This window comes from Macrotis lagotis, chromosome 1 (genome assembly GCF_037893015.1).
Source record: "Macrotis lagotis isolate mMagLag1 chromosome 1, bilby.v1.9.chrom.fasta, whole genome shotgun sequence".
Taxonomy (NCBI): domain Eukaryota; kingdom Metazoa; phylum Chordata; class Mammalia; order Peramelemorphia; family Peramelidae; genus Macrotis; species Macrotis lagotis.
The window spans coordinates 349,621,589-349,643,579 of NC_133658.1; the positions used below are offsets into that span (position 1 = coordinate 349,621,589).

The 21,991-nt window shown below is 37.2% G+C and overlaps 1 long non-coding RNA gene across 1 annotated transcript in view; it reads right to left on the reverse strand.

Annotated features, from left to right (window-relative positions):
- Positions 1-225: 225 nt before the first annotated feature.
- Positions 226-21,991, reverse strand: part of LOC141517761 (uncharacterized) — a 59,420-nt gene continuing 37,654 nt past the window's right edge. The window contains exons 2-5 of the long non-coding RNA XR_012476979.1: positions 4,231-4,421; positions 3,153-3,643; positions 2,451-2,751; positions 226-684 (exon numbers count right to left, since the gene is read on the reverse strand). This is a non-coding gene — a long non-coding RNA (uncharacterized LOC141517761). The remainder of the gene's footprint in view (positions 685-2,450; positions 2,752-3,152; positions 3,644-4,230; positions 4,422-21,991) is intronic.

Genomic DNA, 21,991 nt, shown 5'->3' on the forward strand with positions numbered 1-21,991 from the left:
AAACAATGAAGACAGTTGGGTTTCTTTTGCATTCCTTATCATTTGTGCTGCTTTTAATACTTCAAAATTATCCACCAAGTTTACTGTTTGCATTCATTAGTGAAAGTCCTCACCTTTGGTCCAAAGGATTCTTCAGGTTCAGTACTGGTTAGTCGCTGGAGTAAATGTTTTATTAGGATCATAAGGATCCTAGATATAGAGCTGAAAGGGAACTTGGATGGCATCTAGTGAGGGAGGACCAGAGAGTTCAAGAAATTGCCACAAACATCAAATAGTAAGTAGCAGATTGGAACCCAGTTCCAAAGACTCCTATGTCAGTGCTGTTTACCTCATACCATACTGTGAGTAAAAGGAATGATCTTTAAAGTGACTGAAATTTTATTTGATAAAATTCAGAGTGAGTGGTCTGCTAGTAGAAGCTGGGGGAGTATTCCTTAGAGCCAAGTTTTCTTTTAATTTATTTGCTTGGAGGCTTGATTCTCATGGACAGTCTTAGCAGAGACTGCCCCTCCTTCTGCCTTCTTAATATGTCATTTTTCTCTTTTTTTTCCTGAGAAGGTTCCAGACTTTGTTTTTATGATTCAGTCTAGCTTGTGGTTCCCATCAGCTGCTTTCTCTTCACTAAGTGATACTAGCTGCAAAGTTGGATTCCATTCAACATAACTTTCAGACAAACATCGGTTTCTTTGTTAGGGTGAGGAGGAAGGAAAAAAATCATCAGAGACAGAATGAGACAGTGAGTGAAAGGAACAACTGGTTGGAATGGACTTTGTCTTGTATTTCTAACTTTACTATCATGATCCACCTACACACACATTCACACACACACACACACACACACACACACACACTCAGAGAGCAACCAGGAGAGATGCTTCTTGAGAAACCAGAAGAGCATTGCAATCTTAATATTGGCTTGGCTCCAGAATCTTTCATAGATAGCTTTCAAGATATATAAGGGAGAGGGAAAAAAAAGATTCAAAATAATAGAAGTGGGAAAAAAAAGTTAGAATTGAAACTCTTTACTGGCTCTCATTTGTGAATAAGGGAATAAAGTTGATCATGTCCCTAGGCAAAATGGGCAGCAGCCTCTACAAGACAAAATGTGAGGGACTTTGAACAGTACTACCTTCTACCAAGTATCTCCCCTATTGATTGACCTACTATTTGAAATGCGATCATTATCTGACTGATCTTTTGGGACTTTCAAATCAAGAGATCCCAATGAAATGGAAATATGTCAGCTTTATAGGGGATAAACTGATAGGGGAAAAAGGAGCAGTGCCTGTGGGAATAGAAACAGGATAGGGTGAGGAATCAATAGAAGAAAGAAGAGCTCTGGAGGGGAAGATAGAAAAGAAATAAGAACAAACTGATGATTTTCTAGCCCTATCCATGAATTCATGGGACTTTTGGCTTCATGACTGAATGGAAACAACAGAGATGACATTTTCCTAATGCCTAAATATGCTATGAACCCAGTTATAGAGCTGAATCAGTCTTAAGTCCTTCACAGAGAAGGGGTATTTTCAGATCCCTTGGCCAAGCAGCTGGACAGACTGTTTGACCATGAATTATATTGATGCTGCTATTAAGGGGCTAACCCCAAAGTGAATTAGAAATTTGGCCAGTCATGCATGGCCCAGTGCCCACAATAGGATTTCAATCATAAAAGTGGATTTTGAGAGTTGAAGTTGCCCATTTTGGTTGAACCCAATTAACCAGATGCAGATTGGAGGCTCTCTTCATTTTGCCATTCACATACAGCAGGGCTGAACACCTATACACAAGATTCATATTAGACACATTTATCTACCTTCTCTCTCCGACCAAGGATACCCATCTTCCCTGATTAGCTGATGGACTTACTCTCCCAGCTCCCTTTTACATAGACAGATTTAATCCCCAAAGGACTACTGACTAGATTTCTCTTCCAAGGGGCTTTCATTTTTGGATGATCCTGAGAGGCTGAGGTTTATGAAACAATCATTCATAGGCTTTTATTTTGTGTGGTCACTGGTGTCAATTAACGAGTGGAAATCAGTTAGCTAAAACTAAGAGGTATTTACTTTGAAAATGTTGTGAAAGGGGGGTGGCTAGGTGGCACAGTTGGATAAAGCACTGGCCCTGGAGTCAGGAGTACCTCGGTTCAAATCCGGTCTCAGACACTTAATAATTACCTAGCTGTGTGGCCTTGGGCAAGCCACTTAACCCCATTTGCCTTGTAATAAAAATACCAAAAAAAATGTTATGAAAGAAGGACAAAAATACTCCCCAAATCTGGAATGCAATCTCCCTTGAGGAGAATGAGTTCTAATTTAAAGTGGCTAGTAGAAGACATTCATTTACTCCCAACTTCAGGTTCAATGTCCCTGGGAAGAGTGGACTGAACCTTGAAGACCAAAGTTACTAGGGCTTAAGGATAAGGAAAATGAGGATTCAAGAGGTACCTCATGATGCTGATCCTATAAGTTTTTTCCTCCTTTTAGGAGTCTTCACCATATTCACTGGGGTTCTCCCAATTGAACCACTCACTCTCCACATGACTCAGTTGCCTTCTCACCCAGTGATATCTCTCTGCCATGCAGATATCCTTGGCTCATTGCTGAGTTCTTTCTATGACATTTAGTTTGGAAACAGACTTCTATGCCTTTTAAGCCTTCTATGCTTTATTTCTCTCCCAGATGTGATTCTGATGGGCTGAAGTTCACCATCTTACCCCAACATGAATACCTTCTCTTCTCTCTTTTCCTTTCAACAACAAAGACATTATTTAATAATACTTCAAAATTTTCAAAGTGCTTTCAATATTATTTCATTTTATCATCATAAAAACTTCATGAGGAAGGAACCATTATTATCCTAATTTTACAATAAAGGAAACTGAGACAAAAAGCAGCAGGTGGTTAAGTGACTTGTTAAGCATCATACAAGTAGTTAAGTATCTAAGGCTGGATTTGAAATTTGACTTTCCTGATTTCCAGGTCCAGTACTCTAACCACCAGGCAACTTATATCAGTTTCATTTATATGTTATCTTCTCCCCACTGGAGTATAAATTCTTTAAGGGAATGTTGTATTTGTATTTCCAGTGCTTAGTACAATGCCAGTTACATAAAAAGGACTTAATCAATGCTTTGATAACCTTCCTACCTAAGCTGGTCCTTCACCTTTCAGGATGTGTTTTTCTAAGATGGTGTGTCAATCCACTTCTGGGCTAGTTCAGACACTTTACAGATCATGCCAGAATTGGCTGTCACTTCCTCCCAGGCACCTGACAGGGATAAAGAGGAGTCAAAATCTAGTATTCCAGCCCTTCTCTTCATGTTGTCCTGTGTGGGGTAACTGTCCACTTTGGCACTGCTGCCCTCCTTCTTCTTTCCCTTCTTCAGCTTCCTAATTATTAAACATTAGCCCTTTTTGTTGTATCATTCCTATTCTTGGTGACATCATGAAGTTTTGGTTCCTTCTTTAATAAATTGGAGAAGAGAGAAAACAATCACTATTAGATTCAGATACTTTGACCAGCTGTGGTGATTTCTGGTATGATTCTGATCTTGGAGGAGGTCTCTGTTGACTCTTTTCATCTTTCAGAGCTCTCAGGGTGCTATCATAAGTCATTATGTATGTAGTCATTCTTTCACCTATGATCAAAACAGAAGACATAAGAGAAAAAGAGGTATTGTTCAGTCTTAGTCATGTGATGGCCATGTGAGTGATAGGTCAACCTTCCTTTCACCCACCCTATGGCTTATAGAAATCCTCCTCATTTGAAAAGAAAGAAAATTAGGGGTCATTTACCAGGATCTTTTTTTTAATGAAAATTCAGTCCGAGTTCAATAGACAAATAAAGGTCCTTTTCTTCACTAGACAGTAGCCAATGAGAAGTAATCAGAGCTTACAATCACATGCTCTGAAGTGGGGAAAGGAATCCCTCCATCATAAATGTCTGAGGCAAGCCCATCCTAAGCTTCTATGCTTACATGAATGATTGAACTTCCCCAATGGATGGGGCAAATGACACTATATTTGAATACATGCATCTTACCCATTTCCAAGATTCAGATCAAATCATACCTACTTAAAGAAACCTTCTTTGATTACATAAGACCTCACTGTTCTCTACCTCTTGTGATCACATTTATCAACTACATCAGCTAATTGATGCTTGGGACATAGGTATTTTAAGAAGTAGATTAAAATATAAAATTGTATAGATTTTTCCCTTTACCTTTTGAGAATAAGTGCTAAGTCTCAGCCTCTCTGTCCTCCATTCAGTCCTCTATGATTAATCATGGGACACTGCTCCTTTAATTGGTGTCTTTAACATATTTATCTGTTTCCAGATTAAAGCATCTTCTTTCCATACTATGGGTTAAATAGTCAGCCTCCATTTCCAACATATATTTCTCAACTCTTGCTCTAGGAATAATCAAATCATCATTAGCATTCCTAGAAATGTTATGTCAGTCTATTGCCCTATGGCTCAACTCATCATCCCTTTGAATTTCCAGACCAGAGTACCCCTACCTGATCACTAATATTCTACAAATGTTATCTTCCCCTTTTACAATATAAACTTTTTCAGTGTAAGGATTATATTTTGTTTTTGTTGTTACTTATATTTATATCTACAGTGCATAGTTTCCTGGACATAGTAAATATTTTATAGATACTTTAACAAATCAATCAGAAAATTCTGTCTCCCAAAGTCTAGGGTATAATGCTCGCAATTCAATGCAACACCCATTCATTAAGTACCTATTATGTGCAAAGAATTATTCTGGTCCATGGAGGGAGATAGGAAGCCCAGGTAATAACATCATGTATATGTACATGTACATGACTATGCTTTGCATTAGATTTTGGATGGGCCTTGAAGATGAACAATGATCTAGGCACAGAATTGTATAGAAAGATGTAAGTCTGTTAGATTGCATTTGGAAAATTTTCCTATATTTCCAATGATTCTGAGATCCATTTTCTGATATATAACCCAAGAAATACATCAGTATTATCCCAGTGATGCTGTATAGCTAAAAGCTTGAAAATCCTCATTTCCTTTACAATCAATTTTTCAAGTAATTTTTAAAGGACAATGAAAAATGCCTGGCAGTTTTAAAGTATTACATAAGATCACATAAGAACTTCAGGCTTACCAATGCCTGAAAAAGAATACCCACTATAACATTTTTCTGATGAAGAGAAATTTGTAATTTTCTAAGACAGCCTATTCTTATTTTGAACAGTTTTAATTGTTTATAAGTTTGTTGTTTCTTTGTTTTGGTTTTTTGACAACAAATCTAAATGTGCATATAATTTCCACCTATTATTCTTGACTCTGTCCTCTGGAACCAAACAAAAATTAGATTAATCCCTCTACCACATATTTTATTTTAAATATTTGAATATAGCTTTTATACCCCAATCTCTAGCCCTTCTACCATGTATATTTATTTAGTTTTCAAAAATCAGGGGATGGGAGGGGGTGGGGGGGGAAAGACTGGTCTAGAATGACCTGTTCTTGATGAATACATGCTATTTCTTTGTAATCACCACTTCCTTTTATAGAAGTTCACAAAAGTCTTTTTTATATCCTTTCTAGAATTTTCCCAAGAACTGAAGTCAAATTCTCTGACCTGGTAGACTCAGTTCTTTTCCTTTTTTAAAATCCAAACATTGTTATGGCATTAGTTCTTTGGTATTTTTCCTGTTTTCTAAGATCTTTCAAATATTACTGACAGTAACTTAGCAATGACATCTGTTATTTCTTTCCCCATCGAAGGATGTAGTTTATCTTGGCCTGAATTAATCAAGGGGAACCTGCTGTTTTCCAAAAATCTTATTTATCTTGAGTATTAACTTCCATTTAACCTTCTTAGTTTTGTCATTTCTAGTGATGGGGTCATCTTTCTTTGCAAAGATAAAAAACCAAACTATGGATTGAGTAGGTTATAACCTATTACCAATGATGATATGCATTCAAGAAGAGGTATATAAGAAAGTTCTCAGGCAGCATGTCATTGGAAAAGCAGGCAAATCAGTCATGTAGTGAGAGTGATAATTTATATATAGACAGTTGGAAAGCTGTAATGGTGATGATAAAGTATGGGTGATGCCTTTTGTTTTGTGCATAATTTAGATTTAAACGAGGTGAAGTTACATGAAGTCATTCACTTCACTCTCTCTTCCAAAGTCATCATAATCTAGCAAGACAAAGTCAAGACAACTAGTAATGACTTTAGATGCAGTGGATAACCTTGTTTCTTCAATGTCTATTCAAGACTTGCTTCAGTTGACTTCTAGGCTGCTGGAACATTATTCTGATTCACCCATTCCACCATTGGAAGACTTCATCTAATGGGGGTAGACACTCCCACAACTCATCAATGAGTTTGAGGCTCCCTTGTTACCCTTAACCTGGTCAGACCCCCAACCAAAATGATTTACAGGGCTGTGGCTGCTACAGATGCTACAGTTTCTTGGAGCTACAGGTGAGAGTTAAGTGACTTGGAGACATCAAAGGTGGAAAGCAGCCCTAAAAGGGCTTCCAGGGTATATGACATGAACAGGTTATCCCCCAAGAATTTAAGGATGCCTCCATTGTCCATCTCTATAATGGTAAAGGGAATGGATTGTGCTATGACAATCACAGGGGTAATTCTCTTTTATCCATTGTTGGTAAGATTCTTGCCAGAGTCCTTCTCAATAGGCTGATCTTTTAACTGGAAGATGGTCACTTCCATAAGAGCTAGTATGTTTTCAGAGAGGGTTAAGGACCAGTTGATATGGTCCAACAACTCCAGGAAAAAATGTCAAGAACAGAGCAGAGGTATGTATACAACATTTGTAGATCTTACCAAGTTCTTTGATACCTTCAGTTGTGAGGGTTTATGGAAAATTAAGTTTTTCTGGAGAAGTTCATCAGCATTGTATGTCAATTTTATGACAGCATGCTTGCCTGGAATCTGTATAGTGAATGATGCTTTTGAGATTTTCCAGTCACCAGTGGAGTGAAACAAGGATGTATTCTTGCTCCCATGCTTTTTAGCATGTTATTAAATGCCTACACTGAGGATGAGCATGGTCTCAAAGTCAGCTACTGCACTAATGGAAAATTCTTCAACTTTAAAAGGCTACAAGCCAAGACCAAAGGAGCAAGAGCATTTGCAAATATTGTGCACTCAATGCAGCCTCTGAAACTGAGATGCAACAAACTGAGATGGATTGATTCTCTGCTTCTTGTGGTATTTTTTGTCTAATAATTAACACCAAGAAAACACAACTGCTACCTCAGTCAACCCTATGCCATCCATACGTGGAACCATTTTGAGCACTGTGGACACATCACTTAACTGGGCAGTATTTTTTTTCCAGTGAGGTTGAAACACACATTGCCAGAGCTATCTCAGTATTTGGAGGCTCCAAAAGAAAGTGTGGAAGAGAAGAGGTATTAGACTACTGACTACCAAATTGAAGGTCTACAGAACAGTTGTGCTGACCTCATTGCTATATGCCTGTGAAACCCAGTCTACCAGCACTATGTCAGGAAACTGAATCATTTCCATTTAAATTGTCTTAGGAAGATTCTGAAAATCACCTGGCAGGAGAAGATACCCAACACTGAGGCCCTTTCTCAAGCTAAACTGTCTATCAGTTCAACATTACTACAGAGAGTACAACTACAACAGACTGGTCGTGCTGTTAGAATGTCATAAGTACTCTTGCCAAAAAGGTGATTCTATGGAGAACTCACACAGAGTAAGTGCTCACAAGGAGGTAAGAAGAAGTGATATTGGACATCCTGAAGAACTTGGAGTTAATTTTGCAGCATGGGAGAAACATGGCACAGGACCATCCCGCATGGTGCACCCTCTTCAGAAGGGTTGCTGTATGCTATGAAAAGGGAAGAATTGAAGCAATTCAAAGGAAATATGACATATGTAGGTTTGCAGCACCCATGCTAGGTGTTCACATAGACTATTTGTGTCTAACCTGTGGTGGAGCATTCTGAACTCAATTTGGACTGATCAGCCACACTCAGACACTGTAATTTGTCTCAAATATAGTGATGTCATTTTGGTCTTACTTGATAATGAAGGACAAGAACTGAACCTAACTGAACTGGTAATCACACAATGTTAAAAGACTAAGGATGTCAGTGAAGAATATTGAGTAGATCTCTATGGAGGATCAATGGAAGGTCATGAACAAGAATCTCACAGAATGTGGATTAGTATTATAACCTATGTTTACATAATTTACTTTCAAAATTTAAATGTGTATTGATATATTTTTAATTTCCCTTCCATTCCATTTCAGTCTATATTCCCTTTCCGTATCAGTCTCAGAAAGAAAGTCCCTAAAACACAGAATAAAATATGCACGTGCTATATAATTAAACAGTAATGAATGGAGCCAAAATATTGGAGTGGAAGCAGGAATTCCCAGAAGCTCTCCCCCACATCACTCCAAATGCCTTAAAATTATGCTTCTAACCAAATTCTAGAGTGGGAAAACCCACAGAAAGATTGCATGAAACAATTTTCCAACCCAAGACAACTTAGATCTGTGGGGAGGGTCTGTTCCACTGGGGTTGGAAAAGGCTGCAACACAGCTGAGACCATACCAGAGTGAACCAGTTCCAGCCATCTAGAATAGACCACAGGATGTCTGGGTCCCTGGGGGCCTCTTGGGTCAATAGTAGCAGGGGCAGTTTCAGACCACTCAACCCAGGGATTGCCAAGGACAACCTAGAATGTCAGCAGGAAAATTCTGCCAAACTAGTGTGCATGCAGGGCCCAGATCAAGACAGGCCTCAGTGTGGCCCTACCTTGGGATCCTGTGGAGTCACTCACTAGTTGCTTCCAAAGCACTCAGATCAAGTATTGGAAGTGGGGGTGGGGAAGACTTCAGAATTCTCTCCACTATCCTTGTGGTAGGACTCTGTTGCTTTGTCCATACTCACATGCAGGTCACAATCTGGGGCCCCATACTGCCAAAGCAGAGTAAGGATCTTCCTTTCAGCTCCAGGGCAGAGAGGAGTATTTGGAATCAACCATATCCCAGAGTACAGGCCAAAAGAGCAGTCAGAGGCTCTCATAAGGCCTTGAAGGAACTGAAATCCCTTGAGGGGTGTACCAGAGAACCTCAAAAGCTTGGAAAAGTGCATCCTTCACCCTGGAAGCAGAAACCCATTTTAACAAGGAGTTAAGATCAGGTTATAGCCTGGGGAAATGAGTAAACAATAGAAGAAAAAGAATCTAACAGTTACATTGGTCCCATGGAGAATCAAAATACACCTTGGAAGAAAATAAGGTCAAAGTTTCTGTATCCAAAACTTCCAAGAAAAATAGGAATTTTTCTCAGGCTATGGAAGAGCTCAAAAAAGATTTTGAAAATCAAGTTTAGGGAGGGAGAGGAAGAATTGGGAAGAGAAATGAGAGTGATGTAGGAAAATCATGAAAACCAAGTCAGCAGCTTGGTGAAGGAGATACAAAAAAGTATCGAAAAAAATAACCAGTTCAGTTGACATGAAAAAAGTGATCCAAGAGGTCAATGAAGAGAAGAATGTCTTACAAAGAAGAACTGGCCATATGGAAAAAAGATAAAAAAGCTCCTTGAAGAAAATAACTCCTTCAAATGTAGGAGTTTTAAGAGAAGCTGATGAATTTGTCAGAAATCCAGAAACAAAGAACAGAACTAAAAGAATGAAAAAACTAGAAGAAAATGTAAACATCTCATTGGGAAAACAAATGACATAGAAAACAGATCCAGAAGAGATAATTTAAAAATGATTGGGCTATCTGAAAGTCATGACCAAGAAAAGAACCTAGATTTCATTTTAAATGGAATTCTCCAGGAAATAGCTCTGATATCTTAGAAGCAGAGGGTAAAATACAAATTTAGGGAATCCACCAATCATCTCACAAAAGAGATCTACCTCCCTCCCCCAAGAACTCCCAGGAATATTATAGTCAAATTCCAGAATTCCCAAGTCAAAGAGAAAATATTACAAGCAGCCAGAAAGAAACGATTCAAATATCATGGAAGCTATAGTCAGGATTACACAAGATTTAGCACCATCCACATTAAGGGCTCATAGGTCTTAGAATATGATATTCTGGAAGGCAAAAAGAACTTGTATTACAACCGAGAATCAACTCCCCAGCAAAACTAAACAATCTCTTTCAGGGAAAAAGATGAACATTCAATGAAATAGGTAACTTTCAAATTTTCCTGATGAAATTACCAGGCCTGAACAGAAAGTTTGATCTCCAAGTACAGGACTCAATTGAAACATAGAGAGGGTGTAAAGGAAGGGCCAATTATGAAGGATTTAATCATCTTGAATTGCTTGGATTCCTGCATGGGAAGATGATACTGATAACTCATATGAACCTCCTTTATTTATTACAGTAGTTAGAAGGAGCATTTATAGACAAGGTGCAGGAAGAAACTGAATATGAAGGTGTAAAGATGGAGTCAGTGGATGAGAAAATAATGTACTGGAAGAAAGAGAAAAGAGAAGTAGAACGTGCTAAGATATTTCATGTAAAAGATATGAGAATGGAGTGCAATGGAGTGGACGTGGGGGGAGGTTAGGGGAAATGAGTAAGTCTTCATTTGATTGGAAATGGCTCAGAGAGGAAACAACATACACACTCAATAGGGCACTGAAATCTATCTTACCCTAGAGAAAAAAAGAAGAAAGGGATGTGAGAAAGAGGTCAGAGGAAGGAGAAAGGAAGGGTTTGGGTTTCAGAAGCGAGGGAAGATCATGGGAAAGGGTAGTTGGATATAATCCATTTTTTCAGGAGGGACAGGATGAAAGAAGAGACAGAATAGAATAAATGGAAGTGGGGAGGAATAGGGGAAAGACAGTTAGCAATGGCAACTGTGGGAAAAAATAGTGAAGCAACTTCTCTGATGGACTTATGATAAAGAATGCAATCCATCCAAAAGACAGTCCATTGGTATCTGAACACAAATCAAAGTACACTTTTTTCCTTCTCATTTTATTTTTTTTCAGATTTCTCTATCATTGTGGAGGAAGGGGGGGGATTATGTTTACTTTTACAACAAGGCTATTGGAATAATATGAAAATAAACAAATAAATAAACTATAAAAGCTTTAAAAATAAATAGTAGTTTACATGATATCTTAACCTTCTAGATTATAAGATCAATAATGAATCCAAAAAGTTGAATTAAATTAAATGTGAAGGGGAGGAAAAAGGTTCCATATATTTTATTTTTTAGAAATTCCACAAATTTTCCTCTTAATTTTTTTCTTAAACCCTCTACAATCTAGTTTCTGACCTCATAATTAAACTAAAAAGACAATCATCAAAATTTCCAGTGATCTAATTACCAAGTCTAATGGTATCTTTACAAAATTCAGAATTTCTGTCTTTGTCATTGTTGACCATCTTCTCCTATATCCTCCATCCTTTCTAAGTTTTTGTGTTACTACTACTTTCTCTTCATTCTTCTACATATCTGACTGCTTCTCTTCCATCTCTTTGTGAAACTTACTGTTTATATGCATCATATTAACACTCTGAACTCCTTACACTGGCTATTTACTTACCATGTTGTCCTGCAATTCTTGATATGAGCCTGACTCAGTGAAGGCATTACTTCAAGAAAGCTACAGTTAAAATATTCAGGTGTCATTTAATAATACTATTCAGATATTATTACCAAAAGTCAATTGCTTTTGTGTACTCTATGATGAGAACCTATAATAAGAGTGAGAGTCTTGACTCTAATCACAAAGACCTGAGTGCAATTTCACTTCCATATTTCTAACTAGCCTTGCTGATCTCTTTGTGCCTCAATTCCTTCCTTTGTCCAATGGGGATAATAATATCTAGAACATCTGCTGTCATGAATCTATTTTGGGGAACAAATGAAATTATGTGTTAAAAATGCTTTGTCAATTTTAAAGCATTATATGAAAGACTATAGGTTTTGGGCTAGTATCCTCAATGAGTAAGATGATGAACAGGAGAGATTTAAGGAGACCTAGAGTGTGAGGAGAATTCATGGGATGGAGGACTGGTCAGGAGACCTGAACTGGAAAGGGATGAGTAATGGACCCCTATGGTAGTACTCTGAACCTGGGTGGCAAAATGCTAAAAGGGTGGTCAGTTAGATCCAAGGATTAAGTTCACCAGTTTCAGAATTTTTCCTTGGGCCTGAATGTTTCTTAATTGAGGCCCTTTCACACTGTAAACCTTTAATTAATGTTCATTGAATTGAATCAGTAATAAATATAGTTTGAGGGCTTTTATGTTGCAAATCTCAGAAATACTTTGATCTTCAGTGATCATTTCAAGGGACCACCTCCTGTCATTATAGCCTAAGAGAAAACTCTGATCCCCAGCATTTTTGCTGAGAGAAAGAGACTCCATTCTATAAAGTGTTTAGTATATGCAGAAAAGCACTCCAGAAAGTCTGGGTATCCAACAGATAAGAGCTACAAAGAAGGTATTGAACTATAGGAATGACATTGTTATTTTAAAGCAAATTGAATTGAGCAGGGCCTCTATACCTATCTCTTAGGCCATTTACCCTGGGAGGAAGAGGAAGGGTACATAATACAAAATTCATGTAACCTCTTTTCTATAGTACCTTATGGTTTGACAAAGCTTTCCTCACAATACCCCTGTAATATAAGTTGTGTAAGCATTAGATTCCCTATTGTAGATAAAGAAATTGATTTTCAGAGAAGTTATGTGACTTCATGGTCACATAGTAAGGGTAGGATTCAAAGACAGTCCTTAACTCCAAATGCACTGCCCTTTCCTCTACTCTTGGCTACCAAAATAAATCATTGTATTTGGAGCTATAGAATTTTGGTTTTGAATCCTGCCTGTGTGATTTTGGACACATTAATTTCTCTGGATTTGCTTATCTTTAAAATAAAGAGAGGTTGGATAAGGGGTCCTTGGAGGTCCCTTCCAGCATTAACCCCAGGATCCTTTGAATCAGTTGTTGATGCCCAACTTGAAGATAGAAGAAGCCAATGAGTTTTTCATGCTCAGTCTGACTGAGCCAAAGCCCTTGGATAACTTTCAACACAGAGGGATAAGTTCTTCCATTCTTTGAACAAAATACATGCAGAATAGCTATAGTTGGGACTGGCATAGAATGGAGTTCCAGGCCTGGAAGAAACATCTAAATTCCATTTTTGACTTTGGATGAAAGGAATAAGTGGTAAAGACAGCTAGATAGCCTGAAGGTCTTGAATTTCAGAATAACCTATTCCCAGCCACATTACTCATAACCAGATCTATTGTGTTCTGGACCTTGAGAAACCCTAATTTTGACTTGAAATATCAAATATTGCCTTAATACTCTCTATGATCCAGATGGCAGCATCTCTGCTTTCCTTAGGTTTAAAACATTTTCATTTTATTTCCTGTTTTTTTTTAAATTCATAGTGTTGACACTTGTTGCCCTGTTTTTCAAGTTGGTTTGAACCAAGGCTAGTGGAGTCAGTAACTGCGTCATTTTTTTTTTCCAACTATGGGAGGATTCCAATTCACTTGGGGGGTATTGAAAGCCTGGGAATAGTGAATCAATCAGGCAACCACAGCCCAGGACCTAAGCCCAGACATTGTAGCACACCATCTGAGCCCACCCAGTCTGCAACCCAGCCTTGTGGTCATAGCCAAGGAAAGGAGAACCTAGCTTTGCTCCTAAGCTGTGGACCCAATAACATGCTCCCCCCTCTTGCTGCATTAGTCATAAGGCAGGACAGCTTGGAGCACCCAAGAATAGGTTCTGACTCCAGTTTTCCCCTCTCCATTCCATATATTTTCTTGGTTCCCCAATCCAGTATAGATTGGCAGGGGAGTTTTATCCTGCCCTACTTCTAGTCATGGCTGGTTTGTCTTACCCTCGGCAACCTTTGGTAGTAGGTTAACTACTACTTCCAAAGGACTTAGCATAATTAACGTTGACTTTATAAGGACACTCAATGAGTTTTGTCTCTACTGCAGAGCAAAAATTCTGAACTCTTGTGATCCACCAGTCTTAGCCTTGCCTAGTAGCAGGAATTACAGACTTACTCGACCCAGTTTAGTTACATTGGAATTAATTTGTTGGGTGATAAGAAGTCATTAAGGTGTTTGAGCAGTTTCATGATCTTTTCAAATTCCTTACTCCAACATTCAAGGCTTTCTGTGATATGACTATCCTAACTTTCTAGGTCTACCTCCCACATTGCTTATTCAGTCATTTTTCAGTCATGTCATATATGCAATATTTTACCATGAATGGTAGAATGGATGGCTAAGTATCAATTTAGTGTCTTCTGGGTTATCCTGCCTTTCATGAATCTTTAAATTCATCAATGAGGGCATTCCTTCTGCCTGGTGTAGATCTCAACACACCTATACCTTTTTATCTTTACAAAGCCCCAACCATACCTTTCTCTAAATCTTCTATAGGGAATCTACTTGACAATTAGTCTAGGTTTCCTCTAGGTCTTGTAATGGACCAATGTATCACTTAGGTAGCACATTTGTCATTCCTCCTTCTCACTATATGACCATTCTCTTTCTGTTTCTTAATATATTCTCTTATTGGCATCTATTCTATCTATTGTATATATGATATGCTGAAACTGGCATTTGTTTTTGTTGGAATTATTCTTTTTTATAATGATGCATATCAAGAGTATAGACCCTCATTATCCATTGTCATATGGCTATTCAGTGCTGAGAGGTTTGAATGACCCATCCAGGAGCTTGTTATAATTGCAAATGATCACTAATGGTGAATTTCTATAGTTGAGAATGAAGATGAATAAATATGTGGGAAGTAGTAATATAGAATAGTCTCTCATACACGAGATAGTTTCTCTCTCCAACTATGGGGAGAGAGAAAGAAACAAACATTTATGTAGTATCTGCTATGTGTACTAAGCATTTTACAAATTTCCCATTTGATCCTTACAACTCTAGGAGGTAGTTGCTATTTATATTCTCATTTTACAGTTGAGGAAACTGAGGCAGAAGGAAGTTAAGTAACTTGCCAAGGGTCACACAACTAGTTTTTAAGGCTGATTCAAACCTAGTTCTTAACTTGGGAGCAGCACTCTATCTACTGCACCACCTTGCTTCATTAAGGAAATGATACTATACATAGGAAATGTAATTAACCATATGTTCCAATGTTCTGAATTCCTAGGGAAGTGAAAGCCTTCTCCTCTTATGGATTTGGAGATTATTCCATAAGATCTATTGTTGTTCAGTCATGTCCAACTCTTTGTGACCCCAATTGGAGTTTTCTTGACAGAGATTAGAGTAGTTTAGAATTTCCTTCTCCAGTTCATTTTATAGATGGGAAAACTGAGAAAAGGAGATTAAGGAACTTATCCAGGATCACACAGTCAGAAAGTGTCTGAAACCAGATTTGATCTCAGGAAAATGAATCTTCCTAACTCTAGGTCCAGCCCTCCATGCACTTTGTTGCCACTGGTCTGACTCTTAATATCTATTTAGAGAGTCAAAAGACTTTGCCAGACCAGGGTTGTGCACCAACCCCATTGATTCATGCTAGTTGAGGTCTATCAGTTATCACTTTATATTGTTTGTTGTTGCTTATTCAATGATTTTTCAATCATATCTGACTCTTTTTAGCCCCATTTAGTCTCTTGGCAGAGATACTGGAATTGGTTGCTATTTCCTTCTCCAATTCATTTTATAGATAAAGAAACTGAAGCAAATAGGGCCCAGTACCTAGGATCACACAACTCATAAGTGTCTGAGGCAGGATTTGAACCCAGAAAGAGGAGTCTTTTCCAATGCTCTATCCACTGCACCACCTAGCTGCCCTATCACTTTATAAGGACCTAGGAATTTCCATTTACACTGAGAATTTGCATCCTGATTTTCTCAGAACTGACTATATGATTCTCCTGCTCTGGAATTAAAGACAACACAGAAGCATGGAAAGAAAGCTGGATTTGGAGTGAGAAGCCATGGTTCAGAATCCTTGTTCTGCTCCTTTTTACATTTTTCTCACATTCTTTCTTTCTAGGACCTTACTTTGCCATGTATAAAAGGAAGGGTCTAGACAATGATGACTAAGGTTCTTTCTTGATTCAGATCCCATAATTTTATATGTGTATATATATGTGTGTGTGTGTGTGTGTGTGTGTGTGTGTGTGTGTGTGTGTGTGTGTGTTGTGTATTCCATCTACTTGATGTAATAGATTTCCCAACATTCACCAAAAGGCACCAATCTTTATATCTTGTCTAATGAAGGGGTTGAACCAGATTACTTTTTTGACCCTGAATCTACATGCTTTGGAAGATCTTTTAAGAGACTAAATCCATGATCATATTTCTCCTCTGAGCTTTGGTCACTTCCTTTTGTCAGATAGGGATAATAATCATTATACTCTCTACCTCATAGGGTTGTTTTGGGGAAATTGTCCAAATTACCACCAGAGAAATTAAAGTGATTCTGATTCCAGAAGCTCCACAAATATTATCTTTGTACATTGGAACTATTTCAGATTTGCAAGTATAAGAGTCCACAAGCAGAAGTGTGAACCCTACATAACATTACCCCTTTGATCTCCCCTTTCTTCAAATGAACAAAGGGAGGAGCCACTCCCCCTGCTTCAACAGTTATTCCATATTGTCCATTCCTACTCCTCCCTTTTTGGCATAAAGGGCAGATTCGTAGTGGCCTCTAAGGGACACTAACTCTAACCATTTTTCTTCTTTCCACCTCCCTTAGTAGGTGTAAAGCTGATATAGAAGGGAAACAAGATTCTGATCACACTGGTCCCTACTTTGCTTGTATAATTAATGTTGAGGTTTTTTTTTTCCTTTGCTGGTAAAAAATGACCTTGTCAAACTGTAGATTACAAAATCTTAGTTACCGAGCAATTGCAAGGGACCCATTGGGATGGCATCCCGGCCCCTGAAATGTGAGGTGAAGTAAAAACTAATAAAAATGGTGTCACAGGCTTACAGTCTGTGAGGTCCCCTGCTGAGTGACCCCCGACCCCAATTTATTAGCCAAACCCAGGGAAGCAGACAAACCATGCTGGCTCCAGACAGGAGACTTCCAAGAGAGAAATAATGCAAGGCCTGGAGCCAGGAAAACAACAGGAAGAAAATCTTGGCTGTAGAAGTGAAAGGGGGAGGATGGCTGACAAGGAGGCATCTGCCCAGGGAATTCAAAGACCAGTTCAGAGTTTCTTCTTGTGTTGACAAGAGGTAGAGTGAGGCTGACATGAACTAAAATAAAGAACATTGAGAGATCTTAAGTAAGAAGGCATTGAAGGCCACTTACTTGTCACATGACCTTGGACAAATAACTTTCTCCTTCAACTCTGAACTTGAGTTTCTAGTTAAAACAACTAAGGCTGTTTTATCTGGAAACAAATAGACAGAGTAGTGACTTGATAGTGCTCCATTTAGGGATGGTTTAAAGCAACCATAGGTGTTTAGACTAGAGTAGGGAAAATTTTTGAGTTATGATTACATGTGAAAGAGGGATCATTGTCATAATAGTTATCTCCCTCTCCTGAGTCTTGGAAGAGTTGTCATGTGGAAAAGGGATAAAATTTACGCAGCTTGGCTCCACAGGGCAAAACTGAATACATTCAGTTATCAAGTCTTTTCCATTAACTGTTTGGCCTCTTGCACAATCATAATTCAGTGATGAGTCAATAAGTATTTATTAAATTTTCATTATGTGACAAATTTTGTGCTAACTACTGGGATAAAAATAGCAAAAACAAATCCTGCTCTCAAGGAGTTTACAATCGAATGGGGGAAACAAGGTGCAAATTTTGTACAAACTATATATATATATATACATATATATATATGTATATATACACATATGTGAACTTGAATGTAATCTTAGAGAAAAGATACTACAACAAAGGGGATCTGGGAAAGTATTCTTATTGAAGGTGAGATTTAAGCCTTAGTCATCTCTTACCTGACTATTAAAATAGTCACTTTATTGTTCTATCTTCATTCACTTTCTTTATTATTCAGTCTATTCACAGTTGTTAAAGAAATTTTCCTTTTTTAACCTTCCCTGTTCCGGATCTATCAATAGCTCCCCATTACCTCTAGGATAAAATGCATAATTGTTTTACATTTATGGTTTCTTTCAATCTCAATTAAAATAATTTATTTAGACATTCATATCATATACCCTTAATGATTATTCCAGTTAAATTGGCTGACTTTCCTTTCCCTGTATATGGCCTTTGATTTCCAACCTCCTGACTATGCATAAACTGCCCCCATACTAGAAGCTATCCCTTCTCCTAGTACTCTTTAAGGTTCATCTCAAGTTATACCTTTCATAATAGGCCATTTCTGAATCCCATGAATCCTTAGTCTAAGGCACAGAACTGCTCCCTCTGACCTGCTAAAACTGGAGTGTCTCTCCACAGAGCCCATGCTCTCCTCACATAGGTAGGTCTTCCAATTTATGGAGTATTCCAGACCAGCCTTTGTTCCTCTCCTGATCCTCTTCCTGACCTCTGAATTTCATAGCAATTCTTCTGCTTCTGTTTCATCCTGGTGCTTCCCTCAGTATCTGGGACCTCCCTGTCCTGGCCAGCCCTGTGGTTTTCTCAATATAGAGTGTCTCTTTCTGGTGCCCATACCATCTCCTATTGGGAATTTCTTCCCAGGGACTTCAGTGGTATGTGTGTGTGTGTGTGTGTGTGTGTGTGTGTGTGTGTGTGTGTATGTGTGTGTATGTGTGCATGTGCACACAGACATACCTTCATTCTTTTTCCCCACTTTAGCTTTTCAGTTCCTCTTTTGTAGATTATCTTTCCCTATTAGAAAATAAGTTCATTGAGGGGATACGTTTTCTTTTGGCCAGTGTTTGCATCCTCAGCAAAATACCTGACACTCAGTAAGCACTTAATAAATATTATTTTCTTCCTAGAAATATATACAATATTCAACATGACATCTGGAAAAGACCAGAACAAAGGTATAAAATATTATATAACCTTTTTTTCCCCCTAGATACACTATACTTAAAAGGAATAATAAGATTTTGAACTGGAAAGAACATTAGAAATAATGTCTTCCTACCCCTTAATTTTCCAAATGAGGAACAAAAAGCAGGTATAGAATCTTGCTCAAGTTCCCTCAGGTCTATATGTCACAGAGATAGTATTCAAACCTAAGTCCTCTGACTTCAGTATTTTTTCTGTCACTTTTGTAGACTAAAGATTACATGGTATTTCATTAGTAATTGAATCATATTTTTGACTTATCTGAGCTTTCAGTCCTCTTGAAATCCAAATTTTTTTAATCAAGAACCTCTATAAAACTGAGTTCTCTCACTATTTGCCACTGCAGCCAACTTAAACTCAGATGATTTAAAGGTATTTTTGAATATCAGTAATCAATAGTTAAGAACAGAATTTGTTGTGTGATTGCACAGCAAAGGGAGAATTAAGTGTTTGCTCATGTCACTATGACAGAAGAAACAGCTTTGGGAACACAAATAAATTCAGAAAGAAAAGCCATCCCTTACTTCACTGGCTAATGAATAAGGGAAGACAAGAAGTCACTTAAATTCATTCAATTCAATTTAATTCAGCAAAATCCATCAAGCACAGCATAGACAGAGGGTACTATAATAGTAGGTGTATATAAACAAAAACAGAGATGTATAAAATCATGCCCATAAAGAGCTTACAGTCTGTCTAAGGTATGGTAGAGAGAATCAAGGCTCTAGAATCTCTCTTTGGTGCTTACTACCTACGTGACCTGAGACAAATGACATTCTGGGATCTCTTTTAACTCTAGGTCACTAAACCTATGCAAACAGAAAAAAATTAAATGCAAGAAAATTTGAAGAGGAAAATCTCTAAGTACGACAGTTGAGAGATCAGGAAAAGTGTTTCATAGGCGTTGACACATTGGCTAAAGCCAAGTTTTAAATATCAGAAGAAAGAAAAGATTTCATACCAAGGGGAGGAGGTCTCCTCTACCAATGCATACAAGAGAAGACATGCTGAGATTGGAAAACAGCAAATAGGCAGTCAAACTGAAGCACACAGTGTTTGAATGGCAGTAATGTGAATAAATTTGCAAGAGAGAATGGAACTAGATTATGAAGTTCTATAAATATAAGAATTGAGGAGATTGTTTTTAGCACTGAATTTAATAATAGGAGAGCCACTACATATCTTTGAACAAGGGAGTTTCGTAATTTGACTACTTTGATAGTGTGCATATCTTGGATTTTAAAGAAAATAGATTGGGAGTGTATTGTTAAATCAGAAGGGTATTGCACAGTTGAATTAAATTATTATAAGGAGGATTTGGACTAGGGTGATGATCAGCTGAATAGGAAGAAGAGGACAATTGTGAGGTATTGTGGTGGTAAAATTGAAAAGACTTTTCAACTGATTCTATGTGGGTTATGAAAGAAGAAGAAAAGAGTGAAGATGATTTTGATTTGCAGCCATAGGTGATTACAGAAAGCTTTGATTTCTTCTGAAAATGGCCTATTCATATTCTTTGGCATTTATCATTTGGGGAATGACTCATATTTTATAAATTTGGCTCCATTTTCTTTATATATTTTGGATTTGAGTTATTTATCAGAGAATATTGTTTAAATGTTTTTTCCTAATTTCCAACTTTCCTTCTAATCTTGACTACATTACTTTTGCTTGTTAAAAAACCTTTTATTTTAGAGCAATCAAAATTATTCATCTTACTTCCTCTGATTCCACTTTATTTTGTGATTAGTTATAAATTTCTCTCTTATCCATTGCTCTAATAATAGGTACATTTTCTAAACTCCCCTAATTTTCTTACGATATTATCCTTTATGTTTAAATCATATTCATTTTGACTTTTTTCATGCTTTATGGTATGAGATGTTAGTCTATGCCTAATTTCTGTCAAACTTCATTCAAGTTTTCCTCAGCAATTTTTGTCATATAGTGAGTTTGTGACCCCAAAGCTTGGATTTATCAAACATTACAAAAATTGCTCTTTCTAGTTTAGGCAAGAACTATACTGGCATTGTGTAAAAAGTATTTGGTAGGATTTCTTCTTTGCTCATTTTCCCAAATAATTTGTATAGTATTGGAATTAATTTTTCTTTAAATGTTTGGTAGAATTCACTTGTGAATGCATTGGATCATGGATATTTTTTCTTAGGGAGTTCATTAATGGCTTATTCATTTTTTTCCTAAAATAGGGTTCTTTTAGTACTCTATTTTCTCTTGTAGTAATCTGAGTAATTTATGTATTTATAAATATTTATCCATATCACTTAGATCATCAGATTAATTAGCATGTAACTGGTCAAAATAGCACTTAGCAAATGATTTAATACCATCTTCATTGATGCTGCCTTTACTTTTTTATTTTTGATACTGGTATTTTTTTATTTCATTTTAAAAATATAATTAATCAAAGCTTTATCTCTTTTCTTGCTTCCCCCCATAAAACCAGTGCTTAGTTTTATTTATTAGTTTAATTCTTTTGTCTTTTTTCTCTGTTTTATTAATTTCTTCTTAGATTGTCAGGATTTCTAATTTGATGTTTATTAGGTAATTTTAAATTTGTTTGTTTTCTAGGGGTCTTTTGTTGCATTTCCAATTCATTGATCTGTTCTTTATCTTATTGATGTAATCATACAGAAATATGAATTTTTTCACTAAGTAGTATTTACCTGCCTTCCATAAATTTTGTCATGTTATTTCATTGTTGCTATTCCCTTTGATTAAGTTATTAAACATTTTTCTGATTTGTTCGTTGATTCACTTCTTCCTTAGAATTAGATTATTTATTTTTCTAATTAATTTTTAATATATACTTCCATTGCTGAAATGTGGAGGCTGCTAAATCTTGTGTGATACTGAGTATAATTCCACGATATTTGATTTATTTATTTGAGGCTTTGTTTGTGGCTATTTTGTCTTCTTCTGAGTCTGTGGTCTTGAGCTTCCA